Consider the following 13,196-nt stretch of genomic DNA (forward strand, 5'->3'; position numbering starts at 1 on the left):
CTTGAGACACTGCGATACATACTCCAGGAAAACAGCACAATGGCAAGCAAGGAGACTGAAAGGGAAGGAGCAGAGAGAAAGAGGAAGATGAAACTCAGCACCATGGAGCTGCAGGTCCTTGTGGAGGAGGTAGTGAAGGAACACCACAAGTTGTTTGGCAAGCAGTCCCTGCAGGTGGCAGAATCTGCAAAAAGGAAGATTTGGCTGGCTATACAAACAAAGGTGAATGCCATAGGAGTGACCCCACGGGACATCGACGACCTCAAGAAGAGGTGGTATGACCTCCGGAGCGTGACAAAGAGAAAAATGGCTGAGCTCCAGAAACAAGCGACAGGAGGGAGGGAGGGAGGAACAGGGCACCTGCCCTGACTGAGCTTGAGGAGCTGGTGGAGTCCACTATAGAGCCAGACAGCGTATGTGGGATTGGGGATGCAGACAGCTCAGCCCAAGCTACCACCAAAAAAGGTAAGAAGCATGCACAGCAATCACCCCCACCCCTTCCCCTTCCCTTTCCCCTTCCCCAATGTGGTAGTGTAAACCCCACTCCAGTGCAGGTTTTAGTATACACCAGCAACGCATTATGGGAGATGTAGTCAGTGAAACACCTACCATGTCAGACAACACACCAATCAACAAGGCATGCGATACACATCAGTTATGAGTAAGCTGACGCAATAGCAACAGTGTTTCAGAGATGAGAATTTAATTGTATAAGCAGGGCTGCAGGACCACAGAGCTAATGTACAATTTTCTGTCCACAGGCGAGACATCTTGCAGGCGTCCCAAGGACAAGGAAGGTAATGCACCCCGGAGGGAAGGCAGTCAGGAGGCGAGTACCAGTGCAGGGCACACCACACAAGCTACAGCGACATCACCAGCACTGCCAGTCTCGCAACATCTGCCAGCGTCACCACAGGTGCTGGCCTCACCCCACCAGCCAGCGTCACTACAGCTGCTGGCCTCCCCAGAGCTGCTGGCCTCACCACTACTCCTGTCCTCACCTCAACTGGTAGCGTCACCGGCTGCAACAACACCTGCAGTGCAAAGAACCAGGAGGCATGTTGTGGGCACACTCCTGGAAATGGAGTCTTCCGCAGAAGACACGGTGAGGGTTGACACATCAACCGTGGCAGTTGGGGACAGCAATGCTAATCAGCAGTCCACCGCCAAGGAGGCCCACACAGGTGCCAGACGCCGCAGGGCCAGGGACAGCAGTCCAAAACAACATGACGAAGGTCCTGGTGTCTTCTGCTGACTTTGAGGCTAGTATGGTAAAGGTGCAGCGCTTGCAGGGGAAGGCCATCCAGTCGGTCCAATGACAGATGAAGCACCTAAATGAAAATGTGTAAAACATTGATAAGGGCATCAGCTCAATGGCGGAGGTAATGAGAGAGATGGCTGCGGGCATGCAGGACATTCCCAGTCAGTGCTGCTGCTGTGCAGCAAGCTGGACGAGGACAGAGCAACAAGGCACAGGGAGAGGCAGAGGTCGGAACAACACACAAGGGCAGTGAACCGCCTGGCCACTGCCCCTTCCCTGCTCTGCAGGCGCAGCATCAACACTGTAGCAGTGAAGTCTCCAGGGGCCTTGTGAGGGTGACAAGTGCAGTTGAGGTGCTGCTGACCTCTCAGTCAGCAAATACTGGTGCTATGAATGTGGGGGAGAGCGAGGAGACCACCAGTAGGAGCAGCATGACCCCCCTGTTACTGACACCCGGAGGAGCAGCAAGCGGCTGCCACTGCCCACACAGCCAGTGAGGACAGCCAGCCAATGGCATTCAGCACCGGTGGGGGTGCCCGCAGACACTGATGCTGCCCACACTCCCTGAACTGGAATGGGTGAAGTAACCCAGGACTTCCCTAATGGATGGCAACAATTTGACTGGCACATTTGGGCCTTTGTGTACTGGCGTAGTGCCAAGAAATAAAAACTACATCGTGTACATACAACAACTGGCTGTGTCTCCTTACTTACTTAGAAATAGTTGCGTGTGATCTCTGCCCGTCTTTGTCTCCCATCTGTTGCTGGCGCCACTCCTGCTGTGTTGGGCTCAGGGTGTGCAAATTCATCATCATCATCCTCAATATCTGTTAATTCTACTGCTGTTCCTTTCCCAGTGGCAAGGTTGTGCAGCATTGCACAAGTTGCAATGATTTTACAGCAGATATGCGGTGAGTACTGACGTGTGCATCCGCTTTTGTGGAGGCAGCGGAACCTGCTTTTTAACCGCCTAAAGGTGCGCTCCACATTGTTGCGTATAGATTTGTGTGCCACGTTGTATCGTCTCTCACTCTGGGTTGATGGGTTCAGGTAGGGAGTGAGGATGAATGAGCAGACGGCATATGCGCTATCGCCTATGTGGAAAAGAGAGAGCCATTAATCACATGCACAACAAGACCTACATCTGCAGTATCTATCAGGGTGTGTCACAGTGTTTTACCTAGCAGGTATCATTCTCCGAATTCCCCCGCTGCCAGGCGTGTGTAGATCCCACTGTTCTGGAAGATGTAGGAGTCGTGGGTGCTTCCAGGGAATTTGGCCACGATGTCTGTGATTATGTTGGCAGCATCACAGATTACCTGCACATTTATGGAGTGGGTGGACTTTCTGTTCCTGTAGATGTACTAAGTGGCTGCAGGTGGGTAGACTGGGATGTGTGTGCCATCATTACAGCCGATGACATGTGGGAACTGTGCCATTTGGTAAAAGTCAGTCTTGGTCTTCAGCAGTTCCGCATGTGTGTCAGGGAAGCTGATGTAAGGATGCAGTCTCTGCATCATGGCCTCTAGGAACTTCCTGAAGAAATGGGACAGGCAGCTCTTGTACACCCCACCTATCGCAGATATCACCCCCTGGTAACTGCCAGATGCAAGTAGGTGTAGGTTACAGAGTGTAGGAGAATAGGGTCTGCTTCCTATGGTCACCCCCACTTTTTGCTGTGATTTACTGTTTTTTCGAATTTATTGTGGCTGTGGGCCTGCTAACCAGACCCACATCCCAGCTCTTCTCTCTCTACATTGATACCATGTACTTAAGGTACATACCTAATTGGGTATTGGGTCACCCTTGTGAGCCCCTCTATAGTGTACCATAGGTACCCGGGGCATAGGTGCATCCAAGGCTTACCAGGGGCTGCAGCATGTATTATGCCACCCCTGGCTGGCCATCCAAACTGACACCACAGGCTGATCACTCAGCCTGGGCAAGGTGGTGTAATCATCCCTTGCTTAGATATAGTATACCTATATCTACCCTTATATATAGACACATATATCCCTATAAGCACTCCTACGGCAGGCCTTTACAATCCTGTAAGGCAGAGTGCTTGGTTTTATGTGAGAGGGTGCCCTAGCATGAGCTGAGCCCCTCTGCAGCTTTCGGAACCATGTCCTTATAGCTGTTCTATGATATAGCCATACCATATACTCTTAAGTGCATTATATTCCTCTGAAATGGAACTCTTGGACCTTCGATGTTCTATACCAACTAGAAGACTAAAGACATCTCCCTTGTGGTCAAGGAGTGACCACCCTGTGCAAACAGGCACCACCAGTAACTTGCCGGTTTGCTTTGTCGACGTTCCTGCCGGAACCCGAAGACTCAGCGACTCAGGAACTGGACTTCCAGACTTCTCCGACTCCGATCCACATCCACAGCAAAGCTGAGACCCATGGCGGACACAAGAGACGTGGGACCGGCCTCCCTGGACTACCTGCACTTTGCTAACAGTGCAACGACCGAGGCACCCTGGAAGTTGTGCATTGGGGTTTAAGAAGCCCCAGACCGAGCGCCATTTGCACTGAAGCTAAGCCCTCCACACTCCACGCGTGCAGTGTGGGGCCTGCTCCTGCATTTCAGCTCAACGTGTCTTCCCGGTTGCTAGTCCGTTGGCTAGTTAGCCCTGCAAAACCTTTCTTTTAAAACTACACCACTTGCTTGGTTGCTCCGGGCTTGCTCCAGCTTCCTTGTGAAGGAGAAGCTCCCCAGACATTGCTGGTCTGACCTGAAGCCAATCTTCTTTTCCTGCATGGATTGTGTTGGCCAAGGCTTGTTGGGTCCAATCCGGATGCCGACACCGCAGTCAACTAGATTCATCGCGGGACAGCTCGACTCCAGCTCCTGGTTGTCGTCGACGCCTCCTGGTCCTCGTGGCTGCAGAGACAAACTTCACCTCTTCACCTGATTGCATCTTGACATCGCCTGGTTCCTTCCTGGTTCCTTCCTGGTCACTGGCTAGTGACCCAGACTCTATCCCCTCTGCTTTCAGGTTCTTCTCAGATTCGATCCAGCATTGGATCCACCCGGACACTTTTCTCCTGGTCGCCTGCAGCACTTCTTTGCAGCTATCCATAGGAAAAAGCGACGAAGCCCGACACGAAAATACACCTATGCACCCGGCTTCCCTGGGTGAGGTAACTCGAGTACTCCGGTACTCCCGTGGGTGTTGACTTTTGAAGTGTCCTAGTTTAAAAGGGTTTTACCGTAGTCCATCCGGAAGTGTCCGTAATCTACTACTTTGTAACTTTTACGTTCCCATTATAATTCTATGGTAACTCGCGACTGTCTTCCAAAACTGCATGCGTCTCCCGTGGGTCTCCTACTTCCTAACCTTTGGTTCTGTAGTGTAGCCCCAGTAATTCCCTAGGCCCTAGGCCTATTCACTATTCCTGAAGTAGTCCTTATACCACTTACTTAGTATATGGTCCATGAGGCCCCTAGGGCAGAATTGTATTTGTGCAACTTATAGTATACAAAATGAGTAACTTGTAACGTATCTCGAACTCTGATCTCATAAAGAGTGCAGGGGGTTGTGTTAGTAATAAATACATATATATTTGATACATACCTTGTGTGGTGTCCTTTCATTTGGTATTCAAGGGATTATATATGGTAAAACAGCTGGCTTCACATGCTCTCTGAAGTTTTAGCCTAAGACTGCTGGTCCATGCTACCACTAGGATAGCTGATCTATAAGGTTGACTTTACAACCACCATCATCAGGGTCGTTTAGACTGGTGCAAGGTGCCCACTAGAATAGTATGCCAGGCTAACTTCTCACACAGAGCGCCTGCACATGTGGTGATTGTTAAAATCTGGATTGTGGCGTAAACATTATCGGCGCCATCTTGTCCCTTTCAGATCCATACGTGCGCGTAAGCGGCAACCATTTTGATTGCCATGGTCTCTCTGCCCACTCCCGATAGCCAGCGTCTCTCTCTCTCCCTCACTCCCCAGCCTCGCAAGCATCCCCGACAACCCTCGGTCTCTCCTGCTTGGGTCATAAACGCACCTCCAGCGCGACCCTGCCTCCGAGCCACATCCCGTGCTGAACCCCTCACTCTTTCATCTCATTCATAGAACAGACCCTTTTTGATAACCTCTTCCTCCCTGCCCGATTGTCCGGCCTGACCCCAGGCCATCACTTAGCTCAGCAGATGCAGTTTATTGCCTCCTACAGTAGGACCTCGCCCCACATCAAAGGAGCGGGGATTAATCAATGCCTTCACCCCCCTAGATCCGACCGATCGCCCACATCCCTGTTCCCAGCGGAATGTCCAGCTGCGCGATAGCCATCATGCTGTGATTTGGGTGGGGACCTCTACTGTAGATATGTGTGAGAACGGGCCTGAACCGGGGATTCCAAAGATGCCATTGTGAACTTCAAAGCAATACCACGGATGTCATAAATGTAATAAAGCCATAAACCTGTGTATAAGAGGCCAGGCCTCAGAGATGCGGCTAGAGCACCTCGAGAAGATACCCTGTTGTCTGATTTGACGTGTTCTGCTCCGTCGGAATAAAACTTCTGTTTCCTGCCTTCCAGTCTCCTGCCCCTGCCTCTTTATTTGGTAACCGAGAGTTGGGTGAGAGGCGGCTAACGCCGGCAAACCTTGAGAAGGGGTAATCGACCTGATCTGCCTGACCCTTTTTCCTCAATTGGCGTCCCAAACGTGGGGCCCATCAGCGACACGTGGATCCAGTGGGAGAGGTCCTGACGACGGAGTGAACGACTGCAACGATCGGGAAGTGCACCTGCCCGATAAACCCTCGTCTGGCAGCCGATCATCCGAACTTCACTAGTTCCGAACAGACCTCTCTCGAGTGATCTACGGTCCTGACTGGGAACCATCAGGAGTGCCAAGATAGAAGATAGAGGACGATCGGGCGCTGGAATCGGAAGACAGGAAACTGTCCATACGGTCCGGGTAAGGTCGTGTAACACGACAAACTGTGAAATATTTGATTGATTGATTAGAAAATACTAGTATTACTCTCCGAATTGTTGGTTCTCTTGGAGATTCTCTGTCTGCAAACGGAGAGAAATAGAAAGTATTCTCTCTTCCTTTGCAGGTAGTGAAGGGTAGGTAACGCAGGCTTTTGCCCCCGTTGTAATCCGTCGTGCCTATTTTTCTCCCCCACTGATTGATTGTTTGCCCGAACATTGTTTGTTCGAGGATTGTTTTCTCGAGAATTCTCTGTCTACAAACGGGGAAGGATAAAAGTATTCTGTCCTCCTTTGCAGATAGTGAAGAATAGGTAACGCAGGCCTTTGCCCCCGTTGTAACCCGTTGTGCCTATTTCTTTCTCGACACTGATTGTTTGAGTGAACGGACATTAATTGTTCGACATTTAGTTCTTTGGAGGTATTTTCTGCTGACAAATAACGTGGAATAGAGATATTCCGTCTAGTCTTTGTAAGCAGTGAAAGGATAGGTAGTGCAGACTTTTGTCCCCATTGTAACCCGTCATGCCTATCTTCTCCCCATTGTCCAGTAGTTGGTTCAGCCCGGACCGCTTATTAAAGGTGGATCATCCAGCTCCTCTGGAAGGCACCCCTAATAAGGATATGTTTTTAAAGTATGGACTAGTCGCCGTAGCTTATAGTAAGTTATGGCATAAATATACTAAAAAGGATCAGGAAAGTCAGTGGCCACTGATAGGATCCTTCGATGACGCAAAAATAAGCGTGCTGGAAACAGCCCTTTGTAACAATAAAACAACGCCCACTATGCTTGATAGTTTCGGCATGTGGCGCAAGGAGACGGAACAATGAAAGAAAAGAAACGAAGTCAGACTAGAGAAAGAATTGGGAAAAGCAGCTCATTTAGCTGCGAGCAAGTTGAAAGAAGAGATAAAGGAAAGAGAGGGAGCTAGACTGAAGCAAGAATCCGAGACATCGAGCCAATGTCCCGTTAGAACACCCTCTACGCTTTACCCTGAGCTACCTTCGAAGCAGCGAACGGACGATGATCTACTGCTAGGTCCCCCGATCATCTACATGCCCCCTCCATATGCCCCTTCCCAACCTCTAGTGCAATGCACGCAACCCCCTAGCACAGATGAGAGCAGTGCCAGAGCCTCGGTCCTCACGGCCTCCGCGCCAGCCGAGCCCCTTGTACTCAGCGCAGCGCAAGCAGCAACATTAGATGAGCCCGAAACTAAGAAGAAAGACTCTGCTAGGCTCCATCGATTGAATAAGGATGAACGAGCAGGGATTGATAAGATCGCAAAGACGCAAGTAGAACGGAAGGAAAGCGAAGATTACGTGACAGATATATGCAATACATATGCTGATAACCACAAACGACACTTTGTTGCACGTTTCTGTTACCACACCCTTAACGCCTATGAAGACCGGTATCGTAACAAAGGTCCTGAAAGCCTAACGACTCTGTATAGAAAAGTCGACATTGGAGAACAGGGCGAGGGTGATGTGACGGACCTCTTCTCGCGCACGCTTGAAGTCTTCCGCCACCTCACTGAACAGAGATTAGAGGCCGACACCACGACCCCAGCAGCAACTGAGCCTCAAACCGAGAGAACTGACACCATGATGCCAATAAGAGAAGCGGCACCTTATTGGGTCCCCTCACGAGGACAGGGAACACACGACGATATTAACCACCAAGATGCGAAAGGGAGGGTAGTGTACAACTGGGTCTACCAACCCTGGGATCGGCAAGACATCCTGACTTTCCGAAAGTCCTTGCCCGATCTACGAAAGAACCCCACTGCCTTCTACACAGAATTAGATACCGCCTTGGGTTCCACGATTATGACCCTAGCGGACATCGACTTGTTTTTCGGGCTATGTCTGCCAGCTGATGTGTGGAAGCAAATCCGGAAAGTCGACCACCTTGAGCTGTTCGGACATACCTGGTCACAACTCGATGGCATAGACAAACAGCGAGAGCCCGGACAGAAACCCTTGAAATCGATTCTAGACCTACCAGACAAAATAGTACTAAAACTGAAAACCATAGTACCAGAAAAGAAGGTGGACTGGTCGGTAGTAACGGCCTGCTGCCAGAAACCACAGGAAGACGCCTCAGAATATTTCTCCCGGTTCGAAACGGTGTTCTCCGATTACAGCGGCCAGGACATGACCTCTGCGACCGGACATCACTTGTTCGTCCAGAACTTTGTAAAAGGCCTGACACCAGAAGTCTCGCAAAAACTGCAGACTAGTGAAAGTAGTTGGGCTGCCTCCAAACCCGCGGCTATCCTTCAGATGGCTCAATACTACGAACGGCAAAAGAACGAGAACGATAGGGCAACTGAGAAAAAGAAAACGGATTTGAAAGAACGAGTGATGATTGCTCAATTGCAAGGAGTGACGACAGGAAGGGAACAGTATAGAGGAAACTACCAGTTGAACGCTCATAGAAATCCACCCCCCTAGAGACCGCACACCCGCACCAGGCGCTCCACGAACAGACCTCGATGAGAACCAGTGTGCGTTTTGCAAAGGATATGGGCATTGGAAGTCCCAGTGCCCGGTCCTGCTAGAAATGTACAAAAATAGGGACGCAAAAGACGTAGCGGGTGGGCCGAAAAATAAAGGACAGGGACGAGGGCACACAAACGACGCCAGAAATGACAGATCAGGCAGACCGAACACTTTTGACCACCCCCGACAGAACCAATGCCAGCAGACTGACTGTGACGATGCCTGCGACTTCGCATAGGACTGCCTAGGGCAAGGGAGGGATCCAGTCGAGCTCTATGTTGACCAGCAAGGTCCTTACGTCACCGCTAAGGTCCTAGGTACGAAGTCTCCATTTCTGGTAGACACTGGCGCGACACGTAGTGCGTTATCTAAACGACTGATTCCAAGGGCACCCTTGTCTGGCTCATGCATAACATCAATAGGCTTTGATGGAACGCCCTCCACTAACCCCTTATCCGCACGGTCTCCTTCGACTTGGACAGTAACCCCACTGACACGACGTTTCTGCTTTCCTCCAACACCCCCGATGCCATTATGGGACTTGACTTACTGAAGCATTTCCGAGCTACCATCAGGTGTTCACAGGACGGAGTTCGAGTCATTCTGTACGACAACCCGACTTTGCTCAGACCTCATCCCGCACGACACATGTTCTCCATCTCTGACGCTGACGCATCCTTACTTGACTCTCTGCCTCTGTATCTGTGGGCTAAAACTGACGCTGATGTAGGACGAATGATGATCGACCCCGTGCACATAACTGTTCGCCAAGATGCGATACTCCCAAAACTTCCACAGTATCGGATATCACCCGAAGGTGAGAAGGCATTGGTAATGATAATCCAGTCCCTGGTAGAGGCCGGAGTGGTAGAGGAAGTAGTCAGCAATATTTGCAACAGCCCTATCCTACCCATTGTGAAGAAGCAGGGCGAGGGAGATGAGAAAGCGTACCGCTTCATCATCGACCTTCGAGAGGTCAACAAGGTAGTTGTACCTCAGTACCCCGTAGTCTCAGATATCGCCACCATTCTGACCCTGATTCCTTCCACCGCCACCACCTTCACTGTAATAGACCTCAAGAACGCTTTCTTCTCCATCCCCATCCACCCAGACAGCCGCTACCTTTTTGGCTTCACGTTAAAATCCCGCTCATATAGATTCTGTAGAGCTCCCCAAGGTTACACAGAAAGTCCCAGCATCTATAGCCAGGCCCTCAAGAGACAGCTGGACGCCGTTCAGCTACCGGAGGGAGTGGTGTTGATACAGTACGTCGATGGCATCCTTTTGGCGGCCGACACCACTCCACTTGCAGTCACAGCCACCATCCAACTCTTGCACTTCCTTGCAGAAAATGGCCACAAGGTCTCCAAGAAGAAGTTGCAATTCTGCCAACCCCAGGTCACCTACCTAGGCCACCTCTTGTCCAAAGGCGGGAGAAAGCTTACACCCGATCGAATTCAGGCCATTCTAGAAACCCCTGTCCCAAAGACCCAGAAACAAGTCCGCTCCCTGGTAGGCCTCACCTCCTTCTGCCGGCAGTGGTTGCCAAATTTCAGCCTCATTGTAAAGCCACTACTTTCCCTACTAGCCAAAGATGTCCCCTTCCCACTCCCTTGGACCCCCGAATGCCAATCTTCCTTCAAAGAACTTCGAGACGCCCTTTGTTCTGCACCAGTCCTAGGAACCCCCGATTACACCAAGCCCTTCTCTCTCTACACTCACGAAAGGGAGGGGTGCGCTTTGTCTGTCCTGACTCAAACTATTGGCCCCAAGCAACGACCATGTGCCTATTTCTCTGCCACCCTTGACCCCGTAGCGAGAGCCTTGCCTGCCTGCCTTCGAGCCGTAGCTGCCGCTGCTGTCTCTATCCGACAAAGTGAGGGGATCGTACTCTCGAATTCCCTCACGGTATTGGTGCCCCATGCTGTTGACACCCTCCTAAACCAGACTAAGACACAACACCTGACTAGCGCACGACTGACCGGATAGGAACTGACTCTACTTGCACCCCACATCACGCTGAAAAGATGCACCACACTGAACCCAGCCACCTTGTTGCCTCTGCCCAAAAACTACCCAAATGTCCCCCCTATACATGACTGTGTGACCCTCACAGACGAACAGACTAGGAGTAGAGTTGACCTCCGAGACACCGCCTTCACAGACCCTGACGGAGAGCTATGGGTAGGCGGCTCTTGCATAAAACTCCCCGACGGCACCACCTCAGCTGCCTATGCAGTTACCACAGCCCGAACTGTAGTTGAAACCGCCCGCATCACGCAACGATCCACACAGGCGGCAGAACTGATTGCCCTCACACAAGCATGTATTATAGCAACAGGGACTACGGCAAACATTTACACTGACAGCCAGTACGCCTTCGGAGTGGTTCATCATTTTGGACTCTTGTGGAGAGAAAGGGGATTCCTGACGTTCCACGGCACGCCCATCCTCCACGGAGATCTAGTCTCCGCCCTGATTGAAGCAGTTCTCCTCCCCAAACGATTAGCTGTAATCAAATGCCAGGCACACAGGAAGGTGACAGACTTAGTCGGACAGGGAAACGCGCTGGCCGACATCACCGCCCGAACCACAGCTGAGAATAGGACGACGACACGCATGTATGTGACCAGGTCACAAGCAGGAAAATGGACTGACGCTAGGGAAACGATTAGGGACATCCAGATGGCCAGCTCACCACACGAATTGACTGAATGGACACGGGTGGGAATGAAAGACGATGAAGGCTGTTGGCGGACAAAGGACACTAACAAATGGTTGTTACCCAATTCATACCTGATCCCCATACTGACTATGGCTCACTCCCCTGCACACATAGGATCCGCCCCCATGATCGAACTCATCTCCAAGGTCTGGCACAACGACAAAATCCCCGACTCAGCCAGACGCCTGGTCCAGCAATGCCTTATCTACCTGCAACATAACCCTGGGAAAGGAACTGTGGTACCCCGGGGAGGGTTTGGGGTCCCCGACCATCCTTTTGAGGTCCTCCAGATGGACTACATCCAACTAGAAAGATGCCAAAGCCTGAAGTATGTATTAGTCATTGTGTGTGCTTTCAGCAAATGGGTAGAAGCCTATCCAACCCGTGATAACACTGCCATGACCACTGCCAAAGTACTGCTGAAAGAGTTTTTCCCTCGCTACGGTCTTTGTCGAATTCTATGGAGCGACAACGGCCCCCACTTCATAGCTGAAGTTATCCAACTAATCTTGAAAGGGTTGGGGGTAAAACAGAGGTTTCATGCAGTCTTTCACCCCCAATCCGCTGGCTTAGTTGAGCGACACAACGCCACACTGAAACTAAAACTGTCGAAGATAGTGGCCACCACAGGACTTAAATGGCCAGATGCCCTCCCACTGGCATTGCTATCGATGCGCTCCACTCCCACTAAGCACCATTTGACCCCCTACGAGGTTGTATTTGGGCGACCGATGAACCTCTGGACTGCCCCTAAACCGACCTCCATTCACGACGTCCCGGACGTCCTACTGTCTGATTACTTGTGCAAATTGACTAAAACGTTGTCTGTCATTCATCAGCAGGTGCAGCAGGCCATCCCCGATGCTTCCAGGGGTCCGGGTCACGATATCCAACCGGGGGATTATGTGCTGATCCGAAATTTCCAACGGGCGAAGAGTCTGGAACCCCGGTGGACGGACCCCTGGCAAGTACTGATCACCACCCAGACGGCTCTTCGAGTGGAGGGGAAACGACACTGGCTGCACGCACACCACTGTAAGAAGGTCTCCTCGACCCTGGCCACGACAGAAAACGTCAGCACCCAAGAAGAACTGCTGAACAAAGACCGGCCATCACTGAACTGTTATCCTGATACCGAGGCACTCGAACTTGCAAAAATCTCTGATCCCACTGTGCCATCCAGGGAAGGGTATCTCCTGCGTCGAAAGGAGGGAGCTTCGGCTAAGTAGACCACAGACTGAGTTGAATCTCAGAACGGTAGCCTAAACACAACCAAGGGTTACCCGGAGAGAAGCTAAACGAAGTCTGCGGTTCTGCCCACTACCGAGCACCTCGAAGATGATGGAAGCGCCAGATAAGAAGATGATGGAAGCAACCGGAAATACCCACTACCGGAACCCAAAGACTGACAGTATACACAAATCGAAGACAATTGCCCTTTTCATTGTCCTCCTCTTTTGCCTTCTCCTCATGACTTCCTTCTGGATCGTGGAAGAGAGCGCACCCGCTCATCAGATATTGCTGACCACTGCACAGCCAACCACCATGAAAGAGCATCACCTGATCTCCCTTTCGCCTCAGCTCCAAGAAAGGCGTAAGGAGTTCTGGAACAATTCCTTCGTGCAACTGTTGCACCAACACAACCTTGCCGCCAACGCCACCAACTGCTGGATCTGCGGGTTGCTCCCGCATGCCACCGGACACTCCATCCCTTTCATCCCTTCCCCGTTCTCAGTTCA

General features: G+C 51.2%; 1 protein-coding gene across 1 annotated transcript in view; it reads left to right on the plus strand.

Annotated features, from left to right (window-relative positions):
- Positions 1–13,196, plus strand: part of PKNOX2 (PBX/knotted 1 homeobox 2) — a 3,383,295-nt gene that overhangs the window by 297,304 nt on the left and 3,072,795 nt on the right. The gene's annotated exons all lie outside the window — the stretch shown is intronic.

The sequence above is a fragment of the Lissotriton helveticus genome, chromosome 3_1 (assembly GCF_964261635.1).
Source record: "Lissotriton helveticus chromosome 3_1, aLisHel1.1, whole genome shotgun sequence".
NCBI lineage: Eukaryota > Metazoa > Chordata > Amphibia > Caudata > Salamandridae > Lissotriton > Lissotriton helveticus.